Raw genomic sequence first — 24,147 nt, 5'->3', positions numbered from 1 at the left:
CCTATAGGTGTGTTCTGAGGACAGGAATGCAGTAGACTTGCTGACTCGCTCGCTTGGACAGCCCAAGCCAGCGGGAAGGTCAGGGCCCTGGGTGCTTCCTCCAGCTCATTGAGGCTTATCTGCTGCTGCAGTTGTGCGGGATTACTGGAGTTTCAGAACCCCAGCATGGCACAGGCTCAGGAAACTGAGCTAGTCACTGGGCTATGACCCCCCCCCCCACTCATTTTTAACAGGCAGGGGTTAAGGGGGCTGAGATCCAAAGAGTCAAAGTTACTGCAGTGGTCTTGCCAGGTCTCAGAGCGAGAGCTGCGTCACTGCTGAAAGATGCCTGGGCACTCACCATGGGGCACAAGGCACCAGGAGAGGAGCTGTCTCTTCTGCCTCAGGTTGCTATGGCAGCAAGCATGGCATGACTGCTTTGCCTAGCACTCTCATGACTTGGCTGCTGGGCAGAAATGTCCCGCATTGAGATTAGTAACTAATTATCATTCTGCCTGGAAGGCCCCAGGGTAGATTGGCCTGCCTCAGGCACACCCTGTGCTGAAGTGGATCTAGATCTTTCCTGCAGTGTCCCCAGGTGTCATCTTATTGAAAGCAAGAAAGTACTCCGTACCAGAGTATTCTAGAGTGGTCTTCAAGGCGAAGCCCTTCTCCTGGATGGAGCCTGAGGTCTCCTGACATACCAGTGGCAGGCTCAGGAACTGGGGCTGTGCCCACCACCTCCTCTTCTTCCTCATAACCGAGACAGGCTAGGAAAGCGATGAGCCACCCAGAGGAAAGACTGTGAGCATGGTCTCCTCACAGGGCACAGCCCTTACCGAGACTGGCAGACCCTGTGCCCACAATACAGTCTCTGGTGGTAATTACTTTTGGGGGTTCATATACCTGGATACTCATGCCAGGAGATGACTCCTGTCCTGTGACCACTTTGCCACACTGTCCCTGAACAGGTGTTGGTAGCCAGCAAACTATCTGTCTGGAGGAGGCTCAGCACTTCCCACAGGTAAGCATAGGAAGAGAATGAGGCTGGTGTCCAGTGACCTTGCCTGTAAGTCTCAACCCCAGTGGCAAACCTCTGTCTCCAAAAACATTTACATCACGATTCATAACAGTATCCAAATTACAGTTATGAAGTAGTAATGAAAATAATTTTATAGTTGGGGGGGTCACCGCAGCATGAGGAGTTGTATTAAACGGTCACGGTATCAGCAAGGTTGAGAGCCACTGGGTTTAGACTCTGTGATGGTCAGGTTTTGTCAACTTGACACAAACTAGGATCACCTGGGAAACCTCAGCTGAAGAATTAACTACATTAAATTGCGCGTGGTCCTGTCTGTGAGGCATTTTCTCAATTGCTAGTTGATGTGGGAGGGCCCAGCCCACTGAGGGTAGTGGGCCTGGGCTGTCTAAGAAAGCAGGCCGAGCAAGCCTGCAGGAGGATGCAAGTAAGCAACCCTCCTCCGTAGTCTCTGCTTGAGTTTCGCGCTCTTTTAAAATCCTGCTTGAGTTCCTGTCCTGCCGTCCTTTGATGATGGTCTGTACCTTCGGAGTGGTCATGTAAGTCAGATTATGCCTTTCCTCTTCCATATCGGTTTTGATCAGCAATGAAAAGCAAGCAACACAGAGTCTCTAGGTCTGGCAATTGAATCCACGGCCTTGTGCATGCTGGGCGAACACTGTACCCATAAGCTCCCAGCTCTGGACTTCGTTTCCCACCCAGAGAAATGCTGGGTGTTTTCAGTGTCCTCCTCATCTGCTTTTAAATCCTTTGTTCTAGGACCAGGCACCCCTTTCTCATCTAGATAAAGATGTACTTTGTGGGAACAGCACAGGCTGTTGGTCTAAAACAAAGGGCCAAGTATCTAAGGAAAATGATGGGTGGTTTTTTTTTTTTGTCCATGGTGAGAGTAAAGGCAAAGAGACCTGAGGAGGAAATGGAAGCTGGCTTGTGCTGCCGAGGCAAAGCCACACAGGTTTCTCTCTTTCCTCTTGATGTCAATACCACCCAGGTGCAGCCAATACCAAGAGTGGCTGACCAGTTTCAAAGGCTCATTTTCTAAGGAGGTTGTAACTTGTGTTTAGAAACAGGATTGGTAGGTGAACATGGGAAGCGGCTTCATTCCTGGGACTGCTAGGAGGGAGACCCGAGGTCTCCTCTCTGTCTGGAGCCAGGGGAACATCCTGATGTAGAGACTTGGCTCCCGTCACCGCTGGTCATAGCATCCTCACTGTTCGCTGCCTCCCTTCCACCTCCAAGGTGTCTAGACCACTGCCTTGATAGCTTGTCCCCGTGTGTGTTTTAACTTGGTCTTGGCCACCTATTGCAGGATGCCTGTCAGGAAAGGGGAGGCCCAGAGAGCCTCTTCACTTGCAAATAGTAAAAATAGAGAGACTTTATTTCTTTTCCTTTTGGACAGCTTACAAGAAATTAAAATACACATTTTTTTTTTTGACGAGGTATCTGAAGCATTCTGGTATTATTTTAAATTTACTTTCAATTAGCATGCAAAGTGTGACAAGTATCCTGGCATGTTGATACCTACTCTGTGTGTGTGTGTGTGTGTGTGTGTGTGTGTGTGTGTGTGTGTGTGTTGGTTGGTCCTCTTTCCCTGCCCACTGCTCCCTTCTGCTTGTACCTTTCCACCCCAGCCATCTATTTTCCATTTTTCCATTTTAGCTTGTCTGCTATCCTCCCCCTCTCCCTGTTCTGTAAAGCTTTTTCCCCCCTCTTATGGTTTCCTTTTTACTGTACTGACTGTATCTGCACTCAGTTTCACATAAACACATTCGAAAATTAAAAGCTAGGATCCATATATGAAAGAGAATTGCAGTATGTGTCATTTAATATAATTTCCGGATCCACCCATTTTCCTGAAAAAAAAATCATGATCTCTTTTTTCTTTATGGCTGAATAAATTTCTGTTGTGTGTAATTGCCACATTTTCCCACATTTTTATTATCTAGTCATCTGGTGATGGGCATCGAGGCAGGTTCCATTTCTTTCTGTGGTGGTTTTTAAGTGGGACTGATTTTGTTGCCAGGAGATAATTGCCGGTGGCTAGAGACATTCTCACTGTCATCGTGGAGAGGGTGTATTAGCTGGCATTTCATGTGTGAAAGCATGGGACACAGCTCAGCATCCTATGATCCACAGGACAGACGCATGCATGAAGGGGTTGGCCGTGCTGAAATGTCCCTGGTGCTGAGGCTAGGAAGATGCTGGGATTGTTGAGTTGCTGGGGCGTGTGTCCCCTGACTGCAGTGCTGGTGAGCGAGTGTGTGTCCTGACTGGAAGGCCAGTGACCTCGCTGGGGGATTAAAAATTCTCTGTGTGCAGCAGGCAGTGCTTTTGGTAAGTGTTGCAGAGGGCCCGGGGCCCTGGCATGTCATTAACCAACCAAATGACAATGGACAAGTCGCGTGACCTTCTGACCCTCTGGGGCCTAGACTGTGACCAAAGGGAATTGAAGCCTGTGGCAGGAGGGTCAGGGCACAGTTCCTAGAGCAGGTGGCTGGCTGTCCCTGAAGCAGCCGTGACACCAGAAGGCAGTTGCCCTGGCTTCTGGAGGTAAGTTTGTATGGCTCTGGAAAGTGCAGTAATGTAAGTGTAAGTAATATAATCTTACAGCTTCGTACACAGAACATTGTGTACAGCCCCTGTTGAGCAGGAGGCCCCGGGTGGTGCTCCCAGACCCCTGTTCCCCACAATCTGACCCAAGCCCTTCCTGTGACCCCAGGGATCCCTATGTGCTCCATCTTGTCAGATCTAGGTGAGGCACAGGACCCCGGGAGTCAAGGCCTATGTTGGTTAGGTTTATTTTTATTTTTATTTTTTTGCCAACTTGACACAAACTAGAGTCATTAGGGAAGAGAGAAAGCCTCAATTGAGAAAATGCCCCCATCAGATCGGGCCTATAGGCAAGTCTGGGGTATTTTCATGATTCATGATTGACGTGGGAGGGCCCAGCCCACTATGGGCCATGCCACCCCGAGCAAGTGTCCTAGGTGGTATAAAATGCAAGCTGAGCGAACCTTGGAGAACGAGCCATTAGCTGCCATTCCTCTATGGCCTCTGCTTAGAGTCCTCCCAAGTTCCCCTCCCTGATGGGCTGTGACCTGGGAAGTATAAGCCACATAGACCCCTTACTCTCCGTGTTGCTTTTGATGCTGCTCCTTACACAGCAATAGAAATCTGGACTAGTACCTCTGGCTAGAGACGAAGGCCTCGAACCACACTCTGAGGGGCCATACTGGGGGCTCCTGTACCTCTTGGCAGGGTCTTGCACGGGGATGCTAACTTGATTTGTAACCCTGTGTGCTGGGTACCATTGCAGAGTGAGGCGGTGGGACACGGCTAGTTTCTACATGAGCTGAGCTGGGCGACATTTCAGGTCATGAAAGTTCACAGTTCTTGCAACATGGAGAACAGAGGAAGGGATGAAGTGGGTTTCCTGGAAGAGTCAAGATGGCCCCAGTGTTGGCCCTGTCTCATCTGGGAGTCATTTACAGTCATGGGCCCCCGTACTCCTTGAGTACCCAGAAATTGGAAGGTGCCCTTGCTCAAGTGTGAGCGCTCAAGTCTTACCCCTCTGGCTTATTAACAAATGCTTGGCAGTGCTAAGTTAGACTCCTTCCACCTGCAACAGGAAGTGGGAAAGTCTCACTTGAGTTAATAGGTAAACAGACTGTGGTCAGCAGGCGCGGTGCCCCTCATGTCGCTGAGCGGGGAAGAAACGGTCACAAGGTAATTACCAACCAGCTTGTTTGGTTGTGAAGATCGGAGGGACTGGGGACAGCAGCCATATGCTGGTTTAAAGTACAGAGCAATAAAAATGCACTTAGGCAGCCCCTAGATGGTACAAACTGAACACTGGAAGTGAGGGCTCACTTTGGAGGAACGAAGGTGCTGGCACTGCCCACCCCATCAGCGTTTATAACCAGTGGTGAAGTGGCCCGCATGGCTGTGGGCGCTGTGGTCTGACTAGCCTACCCCTTCTTGCCCCTTGGCCGTGAGGGATGCTTACAAAAGGGATGTTCTGGGAAAAAAATGGCTTCTGGAAGGTTTGTGGAATGGAGCTGGGATGGGATGTTTGTTTTCTTCTGTGACCCATTGCCAGTCCCATGTGGCATTGCCTGGCTTCTCAGGCCTGGGCAGAATCCTGACTCAGGTGTGAATGATTCAAGCCACCTTCCATGAAACAGTCTGTCTCCAGACATTTCACTGTTACCTGGGCCTGTGGGTGGGCAATGTACCCGGCACTCTCCAAGGCAGAATGCACCGACTTCTGAGTGGGACTGTCATTCTCACCTTGTCTCCATGTTCCTGAACGGCAGGGTAGAGAAGGCATAGGTTTGCTGTGTATTTCTGGGTACCATCTAGAAGACATAGCATGTGTTGTCACTATTTCCTGCTATCATCATGGACTTCCAGTCCCATCATTGCCTGCGGTTGGTTGGTTTTCACGAAGCTGCTGCCCCCCGCCCCCACTCCATGCGCTTTCATTAAAGTAAAGGAAAAGGAAAACCAAGAATGGGCATCTTCCACACCACCCACACACACACTGGGTATCCTCCCCCCGCCCCCGCACCAGCTTCACTAGCCTCCCCCACCTCCCACAAGCCTACAGCTCTTCTCACTCATTTTTTCCCCTCCCCCTCCCCTTCCCCCTCCCTCTCCCTCTCCTCCAGGGGAACTTCCTACCAAGTAACCCTGTGGCTCATCTGCCCCCAGCCGGATGAGGCCATCTTGAGGGCACCCATGTTAGGCTTCCTCTTGGCATCCTGACGCCTCACCTGGCACACACAGCGCTGCAGATATTTGTTAAATTAATGAGTGACGACATTTTTAATTAGAGTTCCTTTGAGTTTAGGTTGCCGATTAGAATCTTTAAGCACCTTATGCCAGGTAGTTTTTAATTGTGAAAGTTTGTATCTGTAGTCAGCTGCAGTAGTTAGGGAGCAAACTTAACCTACCGTATTTCAAGACCCTGCGGGGCCGGGGGGAGGGCGGGTTCTGAGAGGGAAATCCAATTTGTTTCTGCTAAATCTTCTTTAACCTCTTAGTAAGAGGGTGTTGGATATTAATCTCTTCCATCTGTTCAAACTCAGGCTGCAGGTGCTGCTGGAGGGGTTTGCAACTGACGACACCCTTGGGCCCCTTGGGCTGTGGTGTGAGTTGAGTGTGCGACTGGATGCAAAGGCTAGAGACCATGTGCACAAGAGGTTCACCAACGGAGGGCACAGTTGGAGGAACCCCCCAGAGCCTGATGGTACACGGGGAGGGGCTGGGGAAGACCAGTCAGACCTCCTGGAGCAGAAGCAGGCAGATAAGCATGAGGGGGGTGGGCCTCTCGGAGACCTTCTCCACAGACCGCCTTCTGGTATGCGACCGTAGATAGTGTTAGAGTCCTGGAGCAATTAGATGGCCACAGAACGCCACCCAAGCTTGTTAATGTCATAGCAAAACAAAACAAGCCAAGATGCTGCCCAGAGTTGGCTCTCAGAAGCAGCAGATGGCCCCCTCTGTCCCATCCTGCATGCTCCCCACCTCAAAGGTTGGTGCCACAGCCCTGAGCTGCCCATAGCTGCGATCACAGAGGGGGCCTAGGGCAGTGCCGCCTGTACCAGCTCACGTGAGTGAATGTGGGAGAGGAGCCTTGGTGTCCGTCTTTGAGCCATCTCTGCAGCAGGAGCAGCATAGAGGCACTCAGTTAGGGTGCGCTGTGGAAGGGGACACCCCCCGCGGCCGGATTGTGATTACGCCATCGCTGCAATGCTCCCTCGACTCCTCAATTCCTGCTAATGAGCTGGGTGAAGCTGCTGAGTGGTGTGGGCACTCTGCCCACCCCAGCCGCCAGCCCACACAGGGGGGTCCAAGTCCATGCTTGGATCTTTGCGCTGGCTGACCTCAGAACAGGCCCATCTCATTAGTTTCATGAGGAAGGAGCTGGGTGGCAACAAAGACCAGAGAGAGAACCCAGAAACCCCTATGACATGGAGCTTGTCCACAGGCAGGGCCAGGCTGAGGTGGGAAAGGGCTTTTGTTCCCATCTTTGAATACGGGAGACTAATTCCACCATCTGGAGGAGGAGAAAGAGGCCTGGAAGACGTACATTAAAATACTCAGCCATAGAAAGCCGGTCATGCCTCCCTAAAGACATAGTATGTTAGAACGCGCGTTTTCCCTTTCGCTTGAAGAGCCCCATTCACCGGGGTGGGGGTGGGGCACCGTCTGCAGTTAACAGTCTGCAACTCCTTGGGTACCACACTCTTCGAATGCCACGCTGAATCAGTCTTTTGAAACTTAGGCCTGGAATTTTGTTAACAAATATTTAACTAGGGGGAGAAAAAAAAACCTGCAGTAGCAGGTTGTGAGTCGGACTCTGGGGCCAGCCTTTAATCTGTTCCCCAGAAGAAAAGCCCACATGGGCCGCTGCTTCACCAGATTGAAGGAGGCTGTTTCTGGGAGTCATGGAGGTGACCCGCATGCCCTTAGTGATGGAGGAGGCTGTGTGGGTGTTTGGTCTCTAGCATCTGTGGGTACCCACTCCTGCATCTCTCGTAGCCACGGTGACTTGGGTGCAGTAGTGAAAGAACAGGCTGAGGGCTTTCAGGTGTGTCCTGGGCTGTTGGCTCTGACTTGAGGGGGCTGACTTCAGGGGGTGGGGAGTTAGGGCCTAAAATGGACTCTCAGGTTTATTTGCATTTCAAAACAGAGCTCAGTCAAATTATTCTGGAAGTCACTTGAAGGGTTCCTGAATGGCCACGAGCTTGGGGCCAGAAGGGATGGCGGCTCCCTGTTTCATCCCTGTAGGATGATGGGACCTGCCATGGCTGGGCAGAGCTCTAGGGACTGAGTGTCTCCTCTACAGGACTTACAGGGGCTGAGTGGTCTAGGCTGCTGGGGTGTGTACAGCCGTGGTTGTTAGCACACCATCCGCACCTTTATACCTGGTTCCTGGCAACTTCCTCTTGCCTCTTCCTTTGGTCTTCTGGGATGAGGGGTGTGGGCAGTGCCCCTGTAGGTGGGCCTAGGAATCAGGATGCCCTGTGTTGGTTTAACTGCTGACTGTCCTCACTTGGCCGTGGTACCTGACGCTGTGGGTACTAGTCACTTTGGTCATTGCTCTTTTGCTTGTAGAGAGGTACAAGGTTGGTAGGGTAGAGCCTGCAGCTTCCTGCACCTGTCATAGCTGTACACTTCGGATGATTTTGTTCTCTAGAAAATGTTAGAGTAAGACAGCTAAAGAGTCCCCTGGAACTTGGCAGCGATGGCTGAGGCTTTTAATCCCAGCACTCAGGAGGCAGAAGCAGGTGGATCTCTGAGTTTGAGGCCAGCCTGATCTGCAGAAGGAGTTCTAGAACAGCCAGAGCTACACAAAGAAATCCCCAAAAAACAAAAAAACAAAGTAAAACAAAACAAAACAAAAAAGCTATCGGGAGCCTGACAGGCCTCCCTGCACCCTGCACATGACAAGAGTATTCTGGACAGCTGTGTTGCCCAAGCTTGGTCCCTGAGTCTTTCTGTGTCCCGTGTCCTCCTCCTCCTCCTCAAGGTAGCAGACTTGTTCTATGCACTTCACTGTGCTGTTGGGGGATCCAGTGGAGTCACAGAAACTTGACAGTTCTCATGGGAGGGCAGAAAGACCAAGCTGCTAGGTTTGACTGATGGGGAAACTGAGCCAAGACGAGATTCGTTAGCTTGCCTGAGATCCTGGAGGAAGTGGGTGCACAGTGGGATTGCGAGCTGAGATCCCTTAGGTAGCTGTTGGACACCTCATGGTTGTCCTGGGCATCCCTGGGTGATGGATAGCATTGGCTTTTTTCCCCATCCCCATCCCTATGCTCTCCTCTGGGCAGCTGGTGACGTTTTACAACTTGCCTTGGCATTCTTCTAAATACGAATAAAATAGTCCTGGGGCTTCTATTTGAGTCCTTCTTAAATTATTTTATTAATGAGACTAAAAACCCAAAGAAGGAGCATGGTTCCATTGGCGCTGACTTGTGTCTTCTGTCTCTCTTCTCTCGCCATGGAGATGATTTTGGTTTCTCCTTTGCTGTCATCTTTGTTGTTTGTTGCCTTCTTGGGCTGGTGGCTTGTCTGGGCTGGACAGCATTTTTGCTTTCTGACTTTTGGCAGTGTCTCCCAAGAGAACGTTGAGCCGGTGCCTTTGGTCATTAGCCCTCAATCCAGAGCACTGAAAATCCAAATCAAGTTGTGAAAAAGTCCTTTGGCAGAAAATCTGACCCAGACCAGATGAGACCAGATTTCCCATCTGTGTGGCTGTGCTGTCTGCTGTGTGGAAGGCAGAGAGCATGTCTTTGAGGTACAGGTGGCTGTAGCAGGTACCTGAGAGAGACAAAAAACAGAGAAAAGACCGTTTCTGACGCATGGTTTCATAGGCCTCAGCTAGGCATCGTCTGGGTCCATTGCCCTGAGCCTTAGTTAAGGCAGAAATATGGTGGCAGGAATGTGCTGCTGGAGAGGCTGCTTACCTTATGGTGGCCAGGAAGCAACAAAGTAGAAGAGGAAGCTATGTCATGATACATTCTTCAGAAACCCACCTGATGAGCCACTTCCCCCAGTCAGGTCTCACCTCCTGTGACTTCTCCCGCCTTCCAGTAGTTTACTCAATATGAACCCATCAATGAACTAATGTATTGGTGAGGTCAGACCCCTCATGGACTGAACACCTCATCACCTACTGGGCACCAAACCATCAGCACATGGACCATGGACTTCAGAACTCCTCACTCCCCACAGATATCAGATGAAGGATTTGGGGTCTATCTCGGTGGCTGTGTCCATGGTGGCTGGCTCAGGGGTTGAATTCTAGCTCCGCACCGCTGCCTATGGTGGCTTGAGGAGTTCCCCTAAATTTTGGGGGACCTGAACTCAGGCCATCCAAGGACATGTGGTTTTGATGTAGAGAAGGGAAGGATTTCAGGACTAGACAGTAAGAGGCAGAGTCGGAGGTTTAAAAAAGATATTTTAATCCAGACTTTAAGCAGGAGCGTAAGACAGTGAGAGGCACTTAGAAAGTAAGACACGGGGCTGGAGAGATGGATCAGCAGTTAAGAGCTCTGACTGCTCTTCCAGAGGACCAGGTTCAATTCCCAGCAGCTACCAACTGTCTGTAACTCCAAGATCTGACACCCTCACACAGACATACATACAGTCAAAACTGGTGGCGCACACCTTTAATCCCAGCACTTGGGAGGCAGAGGCAGGCAGATCTCTGTGAGTTTGAGACCAGCCTGGTCTTCAAGAGCTAGTTCCAGGACAGGCCCCAAAGCTACAGAGAAACCCTGTCTCCGAAAAACAAAAATCAGAAAACAAACAAACAAACAAGAATAAATACTTAAGAAAGTAAGGCACATCCAAGAGCATGGGTGTGGGCTTCTTCAAGAAAGAGTCAGTCTACTAGAAGACTTTTAACACAAAGAGACACACTCAGGGCAAGAGGAAGACATCCCCCCGCCCCAGGTGTGGGTCTGGACTCTTCAGGAGCTGTGAAGACAGCATTAGCCGTCTGTGCCATTTGGGTGGCTCTCAAGTTACCGTTTAAAGGTTGCTAACAGCCTTCCCCTCCCCTTTGCTTTTGATAAGTACGATTATAGGGTGGCTCCAGAGGTGCCCACAAAGAAATTATAATCCGATGAGCTAGAACCAGGAACTGCTAAGGCTTCATGAAGAGTTTCTGTGAGAAAATTGCAGGTTGACAGCTGGGACAGGGAAGAGGCATTTCAGCAATCGTTAACTGTGCTGGCCGTCGTCCTTGCCAACGTCTCCAGGGTGTGGGGGCTCATCCCTCAGGTCTTTCTCCCACCAGTGGATGAGGCATCTAGCTGGGTTAGTTAGAAGCCAGGACTGCCCCGAAGTCTCTCAAAGCCCTAGGTCAGTGCAAGCTGCTTTTCTGTAGACAGAACCTGGCAGGGCTGCGGAGTGCCGCCCGCATGGGTGGGGCGGGGTGTTCGCTAAAGACTCTCCTCTTTGTTGTTCATTGCCCTCTCGGGCGGGTGGCATGCATGTCTGGGGCTGGAGAACATATGGCTGTCCGTTGGCAAGTGCTCAGGGCACCTTGTTATGCTGGATGGCGTCATCTGGCTTCGAACCAGGCACTCACTTAAGCCCTCATTGTTGGTTAATCTTTGCCTGGGGGAGCTTCACCCATTTTGCTAGGAGGAGGTGGAAAGGTGGCTTTCTGGCTGTGGCAGGGAAGAGTGAAGCTGGATGGCTCCCCGCTGGCTCAGCCAGTGTCACCTTTGGGGCCCAGCTGGCAGCGGGAGTCCCAGACAGTGCTGCCAGGAGATATGGAGGGCTGGCCTTGGCAGTATCTGGGGCGCTGTGCCAGGAGCCCCCAAGTCCAGCTGCTTCCTACACTCTGGGTACTTGAGAGCCTTAGCTAGAAGACTCCAGCTTGTGTCGTCTCCCAGAGCAGGGTGGTTGCTGGCGACAATTCTGCTCCCACAGACATTGGACAATGGAGATGGTTTTGGTTGTGACAGCGCAGCGGGGAGGCGTGGGTACTCTCTACTGGGTAGAAGCCAGGTATGCTTCGCAATGTCCCACAGTGAGCCACCTCCTGCAGGTCCCAGGTCCCCAATGTGAGCCCTGCCCTTTGAAGTTGTCGTTTGATGTCGCCCCAGAAGGGAGGTTAGAAGACTCAGACTTTGGGTCCTGGTCAGCGGAAGAATTTGTACACATTCTTCATGAACCCTGGAGGTGAAACCAGCAGGGGCAATACAAGGTCGCCAACCAACTCACCTTGTGATTCTAGCCGAGCTTTGGTGAGGCTTCCATGCAGGCACTGAACGCACCCGCCTGTGGGTTTCTTGCACAGTGTTTAGTGAGCTATATAAACAGACTGTGATGGCTTTGGCTCTGGGTAAGCAGTAACTCAACATTCCTGCAGCCAGTGCGTTTGGTAACCCCGTGGTTAGCAGGTGGCTACACAGCTCTTGAAAGAGGAGGTAGTTTTGCCTTTTACAATGTGTCTCTTTATCTCCCCTGACCTCATTCTCCATCTGGGTTTTGAGGAAGTCATGTCAGGAAGTTTTCTGCTTTTGGATAATCTCATACTAAAACAAAACAATTTGTATTAAGGATCATAATTGTAACTTCTTGTAAAAAAAAAAAAAAAGCTTTTCAAAGATCGATATGAAGGGGCTGGAGGGGTGGCTCCTAGGTTGAGTACATTTGGCTCTTGCAGAGGACTCAAGCTGCCTGTAACTTCAGGTCCAGAGGATCTGATACCCTCCTCTAGCCTCTGTGGATGCCTGCACTCATGTGCACATATATTCAGATAACACGCATGTATATAGTTTTAAAAATGCACAAGAAAAATAGATACAAAGCTGAACATGCTCTCCCTCCCTCTTTTCCTCCTTCCTTCCCTCCTTCCTTTCCTCTCCCTCTGTCCCCACCCCTCTCTCTCTCTCTCTCTCTCTCTCTCTCTCTCTCTCTCTTTCTTTCTTCCCACAGAGTTTTTGTCTGGACCTCACTTTGTAGACCAGGCTGGCCTTGAACTCAGAGACCCACCTGCCTCTTGCCTCTCAGCATTGAGATTAAAAGTGTGCAACTCCATGCCCAGCATCTTTATAATCTAGTACTTATGAGTTAGAGACAGGATGCTCTGAAGCTCAGTGTCATCCTTAGCTACATAGCAAGTTCAAAGCCACGTTGGGCTGTATGAGACCCTGCCTCCAAAGCAGACAGGACCTGGAGAGGTGGCTCAGTGGTCAAGGGCCCTGGCTGCTCTTGCGCAGGACTCGAGTTCAGTTCCCAGCTCCCACACAGTGACTCACAGCGATCTGTAACTCCAGTTTCAGGGGATCCAGTGCCATTTTCTGACCTCCATCATATGATACACAAATATACATGCAGGCAAAACACCGATATACATAAAATAAAAATAACCTCCAAAAAATCTGTACAAATTTTTAAAACTTAAAAAAAAACCCAAATTGCATAAATTCGCATGAGATGAAACAAGTCATTTCGAGAATCACAACAGCATGTGATTCTCTGGTGTCCTCCTCTGTCCAGACCCCAAGCGCTTCTCTCATCAGAGACCTGTGGTTTTAGTCACCCTGCCTCCCCTCTTTTGCTCTTGCCTCTGTGGCATTGCCTGTTTGGGTATTTCATGTGACCTTTTGTGTCTGGCACCTTCCCTTTAGAAGAAGGTTTTGAGGCGCTAAGTAACAGTGTCTTGGAGATGGAGTGAGCATGGAGAGAAATGGGTGTTAATGTTTGGACAAGTGGATTTGGAACTCTACAGTTTCAGACACTCACTGCAAGGGTTCTTAGCTGGGTGCTTCTGAGGCTGGCTATGATCTTGCTCATTGTGGGAGGAAGAATCTGCTGGTGCTGGTGGTGGGGTCACAGGCCACACCCGCTGGGGGAATCTTGCTGCCCCAGTGCTGGCTGGGATTCTAGAGGGTCTCGGCAGAGGGTCTCCTCACATGTTGGCTGTGGGCTTGTTCGTGGCCATGGTGGCAGCAGAGAATGTTGCAAGGCAAACTGAGCTGGAGTCTGCTTTCTCTACCTGACTGCTCCCAGCCCCGCTTAACCCCTTAGCAGATGTTCTAAGGCTTAGACCTACAGCAGCTGACCTGGTTCTCTGTGGAGCAAACCAGAGGTCAGGATGGGTGATGGCTTGTCAGCGCCTGAGCCTGGGCTGTCCCCAAGCTGGGACCAAATTGTCTGCACATCCAGTTAACTTCTCTGGCACCAACATTCAGATGATTGCACCATAAACAGTGTGCTAATGGTTTGGTATTTTTGCTGCCTTCGTGTTCCCAGTAGAGAGGTTTAGGTATGTGAGACCCATGCTACCTGGCTGGGGCATGCCATGTACTCAGCCCTTCCAGAACGTGGGGCTCTGCCTGTCCAGGCTGCAGCAGGAGGCAGATGCTCATGGTGGAAGACTGAGGATGCAGAAGATACACTGTGGGTGGGCAGGTGGCAGTTTTGTCTCTTGAACTCTGTACCCCATGCTCTGGGGGACTGTGCCAACAAGCCTAGGATTCTCATGTCTTTGGGTGGATCAACTCATCCCTATCCCTGAATTCTTATGAATGGAGCAGACTACAGGAACTCCTGTCCCTGCCGCATCTGTGGAGGGTGTGGAGGTCTAGAACGAGGCCATGCTGGATGTTCAGGAGTTGCTTCTGCTCCATAGCAAGTCATTGTCCTTTCGAACACTAAGTGGAGTTAGTTGTTTATAAAACCAGCAGTAGGAGCGACCTTGGGGTTGCCTTCCCCTGTGACCCAGAGTGTGTATTCTCCCATTTAAATAAGACAAATGCCTCAGTGGATGTTCTGGAGGTGGGAGTTAGGAAGAAGGGGCAGGCCACCGTGCTGGTGGGCCCTGGAGTTTTGGACAAGCCCGGCAGGTGCTGGAAGGTCACTGACAGCAGGGAGATGCTAGGTGGCCTGAGGGAGACTATGCACCGAGGCCTGGCTGCCTCCTCTCAAGGGCACAGGTCATGGGGGACCTAGGAGTAGGGTGGGGGTGGAGCCTGGAAACATTTTAAGTTAAAAGGAATGTGTTGAGGGATTCATGTGTGAAGAGTGGAGGTGCTTATCGTGGCCAGCTTCCTAAGGCTAGGATACAGGCTTGCCTAAAGAAGTGTGGGACCCAAAACAGGTGTAAGAATTTAAGCAGTGGTTAAGTGTTTGTGGAGGTGGGCAGGCAGCAGGCACTAGCGGGGAGGGGGGAGAGGGTAGTAGAATCGCTTTGGCTGTCTAAGTTTTGGGGCAGACTCAGTGGGACCAGTAGGAAAAAGTATGTGTGGAGACTCCTCTTCCAGCTCCAGGGGACAGCCATGGAAAAATAGGATGCGGGTCCCAAATAGGAAGAGACCCTAAGTGTGAGTGAGTACGGGTGGGTCAGGAGAGACTAGTGGAAACAGGACCCAGCAGGGAATGGGAGAAAGGGCCCCTGGCTCTGTCCTTTGCATCCCTGGCGACAGAGGTCCTGCAGCGGCAGACCCCTGTGGCACCCTGCGCTCTGGCTACAAGGTCTTTCCCGAGCCAGCACGGGTGGCCTGCTTTGTCACGGCACCAGTGTGTGGAACCATTCCTGATAGCCCATGTCTCCATCCTGAGGCTGGGGAGGTGGGTGCTGTTGCTCCCCACAAATGGAACAGAAGCAATATTCTCAACGCCACCCACCACGCCCCACCACCTGAGCATTGACTACACCCCGAAACCTTCTGCCACCTTGTCCCATGACATCCTGCTTTTGTTTTCCAGGGAGAAGGGGGGGGGATAAATAAAATTAAAAAAGATGTCCTCAGGGCAGGAGCCAGATAGCACCTGCTGTCTAGTCTCAATCTGGACTCGAAAGCCCTCCCCTCTTGACTCCAGGGAGAGGCCCTGAGAGCCACAGTTCCCAGGGGCCTTGTACCTGTGGAGTCCTGGAGAATAATAGGAACTGGGGACAGGAGCACAGGGTCTGGCTATAATCTGCTGCTGGCTGAGGTGTATCTCCCCGAATGCCAAGGCCATCACAGGTTAGAGCTAGAAAAGGGACGGGCTTCCACATGGGTAGATGGCACTGGCTTCCTCTCAAGCTGTCTGTCCCCAAGGCTTTGTTGTCTAACAGGTCAGAATCTGACCTTTTCTACTCCTAGTCTTCGGCTGTGCCAGCTCTTCCATGCACCCTACCCACCGTTGGCGGGGCCTTTAAGTCTAGCAGAAGGCGTGGCCCAGCTGAGCATACCCCGCTGTCTGTGCTGTTCTGCCTCACGTGTAGGTGCCCCTTGTGATCCTGTCCACACTGGTGAGGACCTGTCCCTATGGTTACTCCCTTCTATATCAAAATCTCACAAGGTCAGCAGCAGCCAGGGGACGTCTATCTCCTGCCTCTGTGGTCTTGCTTCAACTATGACCCTGTTGCCCCATGGTTGTCTTTTTAAAAAAAACAAAAAACAAAAACAAAAACAAAAAACTTTTACTTTATTCTTCATGTCTTTCACATCATGTATCTAGATCCCATCCCTTTGAATCTGTCCTCTGCCCTTGCAACCCCTCCCAAAATAAAATTTAAGAGAAAAAAAGAAAATAGAAGGGAGAGGAAAAAGGAAAAATCTTTCCATGGAAGCTGTTGTGTGACACAGAGAGTCACGCAGTAAACCCTTTTGTCCATATTGAAAACTTTCTGTGCCCTGATAAGGCTCTCTGCTGATGCAGCAACCCAAATCAGACCAAATCAAACTGAATCAGAAAAAGCCCAGGTTTAATAGATACAATGCTCCCAGGTGATTTTTCAGGCCCCCAGAGAGGAGATACATAGTATAAGGCAAGCGGTGGGCTGTGTCCCACCGCCCGGCTAGCTTAGCCCCAAAATAATTACACAGAAACTGTATTCATTGAAATACTGCCTTGCCCATTAGCTCTAGCCTCTTATTGGCTAACTCTCACATCTGAATTAACCCATTTCTATTAAATCTGTGTATCACCACGTGACTGTGGCTTACCAAGAAAGATCCTAACCTACGTTCATCTTGGGCCAGAGATTCATGGTGTCTGCCACACTTCCCTTCTTCCCAGCATTCTGTTCTGTCTACTCTGCCCACCTAAGGTCTGCCCTATCAAAAGGCCAAGGTAGCTATCAAGCAAGGCCAATGAAAGCAACACATAGAAAGAACCTCCTACACCAGAGATGGGAAAGGAAGACTGGAGAACCACATATCTGTTTTCTGTAGGGCAATATAAGTACCCTATCGGGGAGTGGTCTTGAGCACCTCTTGAGGAAGGGTCATTATTTGGCAGACTTTCTGAGATGCATCAGGTTTTGGAGAGAGAGGTGGGGAGGGATCTTGGGGTGGAGCTTCCACCTGAACACATCTTTTTTTTACTTGTGCAAGTCTTCATTTCAAAGATCTTGTCAGCTGGGCAGTGGTGGCGCATGCTTTTAATCCCAGCACTTGGGAGGCAGAGGCAGGAGGATCTCTGTGAGTTTCAGGCCAGCCTGGTCTACAAGAGCTAGTTCCAGGGCAGGAAACAAAGCAACACAGAAAAACCCTGTCTGGAAAAAAAACAAAATAAATAAATAGATAAATAAACAAAACAAAGATCTTGTCATTGGTCTGGTTCAAGGCTGCTGTTTTTTGCTACACTATTGATATTTGTCCTGCACTGGAACTCCTCTTGGCTATCCTGTGTCATGGAGATCCTTCAGCTTTGGGTTTGAAGGACCAGTCCCTTCACATGCTCCTACAGATCATAATTTGGGTGGATGTTGGCGTGGGGCAACTCATAACCCTGGTTCTGGGCCTTGGTAGTTGCAGGGTTCGTCAGCCTGCCAGCTGTCTCCGGTCCTCACCACCAGGGTGAGCTTCCCAGCATTGCTCCAGCTAGTTAACCCCTTACAGCGGCGATCAAAGGATGGGGCCAGTTCTCCTGCTTTCACGCTCTCAGGGTTGGCTCTCCCACAGTTGGGCCGTCTTGACTAGCTTTACTGTGTTGCCTAGGTGAGGTGCAGGGATCTTTCTCTGCAGTGCTGCAGCTGGTGAGGGGCAGGGACAGCTCTGTCTCTCCTCTGCTCTTGTGACCTCAGGGCCATCTCTCCCACCTGCCACAGGTGGTGGGGGGTGACCCCAGGTTTTTATGCGTTCTATGCTAAATAATACTCACTAATGTATGTCCATCTGGAGTCTCAGATTGGGGCATTAGCTGAAAACAATCTACCTTATATGGGATGCAGAGTGCCCTTGTTCAGTGACTGGTGTCCCTGAACAAGGTCCCACTCTGTGTCCCCAGAGGGTACTTTGTAACCTCTGCTGGTTTCAAACTCATGATATCCCACTGCCTTAGTCTCCCAAGTCTTGGGATTGCAGGGAACCACAGGAACTGGCTCTACCCACTTGTGGATTCTGGAGTTTGCTTTTAGATTGGAGAGGGTAATCGTACTGTTGTAAGTCACTTGGTCACAGTTGTGTCATGGCACATTGAGGGCAGGGATGTCTTCCTCTTACTTGCCAGGCTTGCTTGCCGCCTTTTCTTCTTTGCACGCCCCTTTCTGTGAAGCAAGTTCCACTGGTGGTGGCAGTGATGGCTATACTCTCTGCTTCTCAGCAGGTGACTCAGCGGAGTTACCTGCACTGGGTTCCAAAGCAGTAGCTCCGACTCCCGCTCCCATCCCACACTGGGAGGTCTTTAGCTCCCAAAGAGATAGGTCTGCCATCAAGACATGGTTATGGATGCCCTCCATCCTCTTGCCGCTGTTCCTCTCCCATCAGAGGATCAGGCATCAGGCATCTCTACCCCTAACTGCAGAGACCTAGAAAGTGCTTGCAAATATTGAGAGCCCCTGCTGGGGGATACACCACAGCCTAGTGCCCTGCCTTCTTTCTGTTGTCAGATGCAGCATAATGACATCTGAGAAGCTGAATCGGGCTGTTTGGGGGTGCTGTAGCATCAGACTGCTTGGGGGTGCTGTAGCATCAGGCTTCTTGGGAGTGCTGTAGCATCGGGCTGCTTGGGGGTGCTGCAAAGCCAGTGGCAGCTGTGGTTGGCCCCTGCACCACTCTCACAGATGTGGGTGGAGGAAAGTCCTCAGCTCTCGTCTGGGAAGCTGTATAACAACTTTCCAAAGCCAAGCATCTTGACCCTGCACACCCAAACTGGCCGCAGAAAAGCAATCAGGAGAAGTTACGGAGGAGAAAGTTAGCGCTCTGCACCTATGCATTCAAAGGCTCGAGCAGTGTTGATCACTCAAAACTGCCAGGGTCACCGAGAGCCTGAGATACTGCCACAGCCCAGAGGCTCTGTGTCTGAATGTCATCTGGAATTCTGGGTGGGGACCTGGACAGGAAAACAATGGGTAAAGATGTGAAGCGAACTTGCGGGCAGTGTATGCTGTGACTAGTAGGCACTGATAGGGCTCACGAATGACAAGAGTTGTCCCACACTAAAGCGTGATGTGGTTAATGGGGAGGGCGGGTGTGTGGTATTGGCGACCTCTCTCTCCAGACATTTTAAGCGAATCTAAAGCTGCTCTAGAATGGAGTTTATTTAAAGTCAGTGGCATAGACAGAACCAATATCTACGTGTCTACGTGGCAGAGAATACCCAGGGTGAGTTCTCCGGGCTCATGAGCAAATGGGATCTTGTTTTATCTTGTGTAAAAGTGGTGGTTTCCTCCCTTCTACTACCCTGTTATCTAGATCTGCCCTGTTGACTGGTATTTGTCCCCGGCTTGTTTTCACTGCGTGGTTGGTTCGTCCTTCATTGCAGTGATACCTTGGTGATAGGCATGTGGGTTTGTGTCCTAAAGGCAAGGTGAGTTGCAGGCTTGACCCACAAACCCAACCCAGACCACTTAAGCCACACAGGCCTCTGGGCTCAGCCTTGGAGGAAGTTAATATCAGGTCTGGGAGTAAGGCGCACTGGTCATGCTTCTAGCCCATCAGTACCAAAAGCTGTTTCTCCAGGTGTGTGTTTGCTTTGTCCCTGAATGAAGATAGGTCTCCCCTAGGCTGAGGTGTGTTTGGTGCTGTGCCTTTCTGGACTGCTCCTATAAGGGCTGAGACTTGGGAGTCCCCACTCCACCCTGGGTCCGAATATTACAATGCACTACGAGAAAGGAGGTCTGGGCTCTTAGCTTAAAATCACAGGACCTTTAACTGCCTAGGCCAGGACAAACAAACCACTGTGTGGGTAAAGAATCTTTTGTAACAGCCTGCTACCAGGAAGCGAGCACTGTCCTACTCAAATGGCTGTGACCAAACCAAACCAAACAGCTATGAAAGCATGGCTGGGTGGAATGCCATCTCTGGGTGTTCTTCATGCCTGTGTTAGTCCTGGAGTGGAGGAACCAGCAGGCTCCCATTTTCTGCCCTCCCTCTTCATCCATACTGGTTTATCCAGACATTTCGGGGAATGTTCTAGAAGTATCAGTGCACATAGTACTTGTAGAATACAACCTGAAAGGTCTTGTTCTAAGGACTCTCAGAGACAGACAGTGGAAATAAGTGAGACTGTGGCCACTCCTGAACAAGGAGCAAAAGCGGGGATGTGGGGATTCGGAGGGGTGTTCAGCATGGAGACCCCGGGAAGATGCTTAGCATGGAAGCACCCCAGTGAGGGACAGGTATGGTCGGAGGGTCCTCAGTGAGGTGTAGGTAGCTGAGACCTGGGTGGGGAGGGAGCAGCCAGTGGATGATGAGGAACACAGCAGTCCAGGTAAAAAGTAATAGGACATACACCAAGTCCCTGAGGCGGATTGAGTGACGGCAAGATGACAGAGGTGTCACTATGGTGATGAGGGAGGGCCGTGGGCACAGACTGTGAAGTACCGTAGGTGGGGTTTCGGGTATAGATTTTATTCCAGGTGTCATTAGCAGCCACAGGGAAATGGGGTGATGTAGCTGCATTTTAAGACATTCACCATGACAGGTGTGGGGATGATGGTGGAGAGAAACTGAGGCAGGCAGATCTGGAGATGTGTGAACCCTATACGTAGTCTAGTGATACCTCTGAGTTATAATCAGCCTTTAAAAGATTTTTAAATTTTGTTAAATACACTTAAATCGTACATCTTAGTGTCATTAAGAATGCTCACATTCTATTAAAATTTTATCTTATGTGTATGGGTATCTTGCCTGCATGTACATATGTGCACCACATGTGTGCCTGGTGCTCACAGGGCCAGACAGAGGTGTAGATTCCCCTAGAAGTGTGGCGTTATAGAAGGCTGTGAGCCACAGTGTTGATGCTGGGAACCGAATCCAGGTCCTCTGCAAGAGCAGCCACTGCTTTTAAACACAGACATCTGTCTAGCCCCATTACATCCTTCCTCTAATTAAAAACATTTTTTTGAGAGAGACTATGAATGGGAACGTGTGAGTATCCGGGCTTATACAGCTTTCACGTGGAGGTCAGGTCAACATGAGGAGTCAGCGCCTCCGGTATGCTGCATGGGTGCCTGGGGATCAAACGCAAGACATCAGGCTTCCGTGCTTCCAGTCTCAAACCTCTGTCTTCAGACTGTTTTCTTCCCTATCTGAAACCCTGCACCTGTCAAGTGCCCACTCCCCACTGCAGCCTCCCCCAGCCTAGCGAAGCACCTGTCCTGTGTCTGTCCGTGGAGTTCACTCCTCGGGGAACCTGGCGAGTGGGAGCCCTTTGCAGATGTTAGTGCGGAAGGTGGCACCAGTGCAGTTAGCACGTTCCAGGTTTGGCCTCAGGTTCTCCAGAGGACCGAATGAAGCCTCGAGCCTGGCTGTGACCCCCCACCCCCAAGTGCCTTGTGACTTGGGGCGTTGCTGGGAGAAGCTGGCCTCCCCCATTACAGTTGTGCTCCTGAGCATAGACTTGACATCACTCTATCTCATTTTCCTCATCTGGGAAATGGGTACAGGGCCAGTGCTGTTGAACCCCAGGTAACCAAAATACCTAGATCCAGAACGGTGATGTTTCTTCCCTGTGAGGTCAGGTCACATGACTAATGGTCCCTCTCAGAAATAACCGTGGCTTCTGATGCCCAGAGGAGAAGCATTAGGACACTGGAGTTGCCGTGGGTGCTCCCTTCTGCCGTAATGGCTCCTTGCTGTTGCTGTGCCTTTGTGGGGACAAGGTGGCTTCTCGGCTTTGTCACTTGACAGCAACCTCTCAGTGATCTCTGGCTGACCATTTCCCAGAACCAAGTGGGAAGGGGGTCCAGTTCCCTGCCTGGCTTCTGCCTCCCTTCTGGTTGGGGCTCCTGCCTATGCTGAGCACTCTTAGGGAGCAAGAGAGGGTCTTTCATAGAAAGAGGCCTATGCCCAAGAAAACCAAGTCAGGGCTTATGGTCAGGCTTACGGGGGGTCATGTGGTAGGGTGGGTGAGGATCCCTGTGCTCCAGACAGCCAAGAGTCTAAGATACGCCGGGAAATTGTCCAATTTGCAGTGTTTCTCAGGTTTGAGGTACACCCATGAGACAAAGAGGAACCACTTGGGTAGAGCCATTCATTGATGTCCTGTGTCTAGGAGCCACCGGTTTCCCTGCGTGTCCTGGGCATCTCAGTGGTCAGTCCCTTATATACCTGTCTCCTGATTCTTGGCTAGAGGTTTATGTGCTTAGGTTCACAACTGAAGTCATCTTTTCATTTGGTTTCGGAATTCCAGGTGTGTTTCCAGCACTGGAAGAAATTCATTGTCTGTCATCATGTGACCTTCTGTTTCCTGAGGGAGAAGGAGTTTATTGTGGCTCCCAGTTTGAGGGACTCTCAGTCCATCACAGTGGGGAAGGCATGATGAACAGGAGGTGCCAGCGTTGGCTAGTAAGCAGGAGGTGGCTGGTCACGTAGCATCTGCGGTCAGCAAGTAGAGACGAAAGCTGGTGTTCAGCTTGCTCCTCCCTCTGGTGCCTTCTGTTTTTTAGGGTGAACCTTCCCTCCTGAGTTAATCTGATCTAGGTAATCCTTCTCACACATACCATGCCTGACTCCCACGATTGTAGGTAATATCAAGTTGACATTATAACGACCACAAGTTCACCCCCACCAATCTGACACCCCAAACATCACTTTAAACCCAGAACCTTTGACTCTTGTCCCCCCACAGGCAAAAATGCCCAACTTCAAAAGTCCCCATAGTCTTGGACAACTCCAACACGGTGTGAAAATGGAAGTGTAGAGTCTCTTTTGAGACTCAGGTAATCCCTTGACTCTAACAGGAGGTTAGAGTTAAACTAACCTGCATGGCATCCTAGAGCCTCCTTGTAGGGATTCCAGCTCTGCCACATGTTCCCTGGCCTCAGACACTTTCTGGAGCCATGGCTTAAATCTCTGTGACCTCTTCTCTCTTGTTCCTGTCATACCCATTTGTGGGACAATGGTCTTCTACCCTGTAAAGATTTGTTACCTGTATTTTAATAAAATGCTGATTGGCCCGTAGCCAGGCAGGAAGTAGTATAGGTGGGGCAACGAGAACAGGAGAATTCTGGGAAAAGGAAAGAGTCAGTCTGCAGTCGTAACCCAGACACAGAGGAAGCAAGATGAGAATACCTCACTGATAAAGGTACCAAACCACATAGTTAACATAGACAAGAATAATGGGATAACATAAGTTATAAGAGTTAATGAGAAGCCTGAGCTAGGGGCTGGGGAGATGGCTCAGAGGTTATGATCACTGGTTGCTCTTTCAGAGGCCCTGAGTTCAATTCCCAGCAACCACATGGTGACTCACAACCATTTGTAATGAGAACTGGTGCCCACTTTTGGCATGTAGGTGGAACATTGTAATAAATCTTAAATTAAAAAAAAGAAAAATGTTGGGGCTGGAGAGATGGCTCGGTGGTTAAGAGCATTGCCTGCTCTTCCAAAGGTCCTGAGTTCAATTCCCAGCAACCACATGGTGGCTCACAACCATCTGTAATGAGGTCTGGTGCCCTCTTCTGGCCTTCAGGCCCACACAGAATATTGTATACATAATAAATAAATAAATAAATAAATAAATTTTTTTTAAAAAAAAGAAAAGAAAAATGTTTAAAAAAGAAGAAGAAGAAGCCTGAGCTAATAGGCCAACCAGTTTATGATTAATGTAGATCTCTTTGTGTTTCTTTGGAACTGAATGGCTGCGGTGACCAGGCAGGACAGAAACCTCTGTCAACACCCATAAAAACCAGCACCTTGTAGACAATGCTACAAAGTTCTGCTTCCAGTGTGGGATTGAATTTGGCTCCCTTGGACCATAGTTGCATTGGTCTTTCTGTGCTGATGAGTCCAAAGGGAAGCAGTCCATCAGTGGGGATGGGGAAAGGTGGTCCTATTGCATTGGCAGCTATGAAATAGTTATAGATGAAGCTTTTAGTATCCTTGTAAGGCAGTGTTTATCCAGCATTCCTGCGTGCTGGCCATGTAAAGATACAAATAGATAAGGCGAAGATAAATTAAGCCATGACGTGGCACACTGAGTAGAGCTGTTCCCTGGTGGCACCAGTGTTGACCTGCTGGTGGGGTTGGAGCTGAAATGGTTGGGATAATGGGAAGACTTGTGGTGAGTAGAGGGGAGGTTGGGGCAGGGTGAGCTGTCCATGTTGTTGGAGGGGGATTGAGTGGATCCAGTCAGGATCCCAGATCTCACATGGCTGGAGTAAATATGTGAACTGGGGAGTCCTGGGTGTTAAGGGGCTGAATCATCATGGTCCCTGGAGT

The 24,147-nt window shown here is 50.3% G+C and overlaps 1 protein-coding gene across 3 annotated transcripts in view; it reads left to right on the top strand.

The window, feature by feature from the left end:
- Window positions 1-24,147, top strand: part of Celsr1 (cadherin EGF LAG seven-pass G-type receptor 1) — a 140,001-nt gene that overhangs the window by 37,015 nt on the left and 78,839 nt on the right. The window lies entirely within an intron of this gene.

This window comes from Myodes glareolus, chromosome 19 (genome assembly GCF_982192425.1).
Source record: "Myodes glareolus chromosome 19, mMyoGla1.1, whole genome shotgun sequence".
Taxonomy (NCBI): domain Eukaryota; kingdom Metazoa; phylum Chordata; class Mammalia; order Rodentia; family Cricetidae; genus Myodes; species Myodes glareolus.
This window is presented reverse-complemented; position numbering and strand designations above follow the sequence as displayed.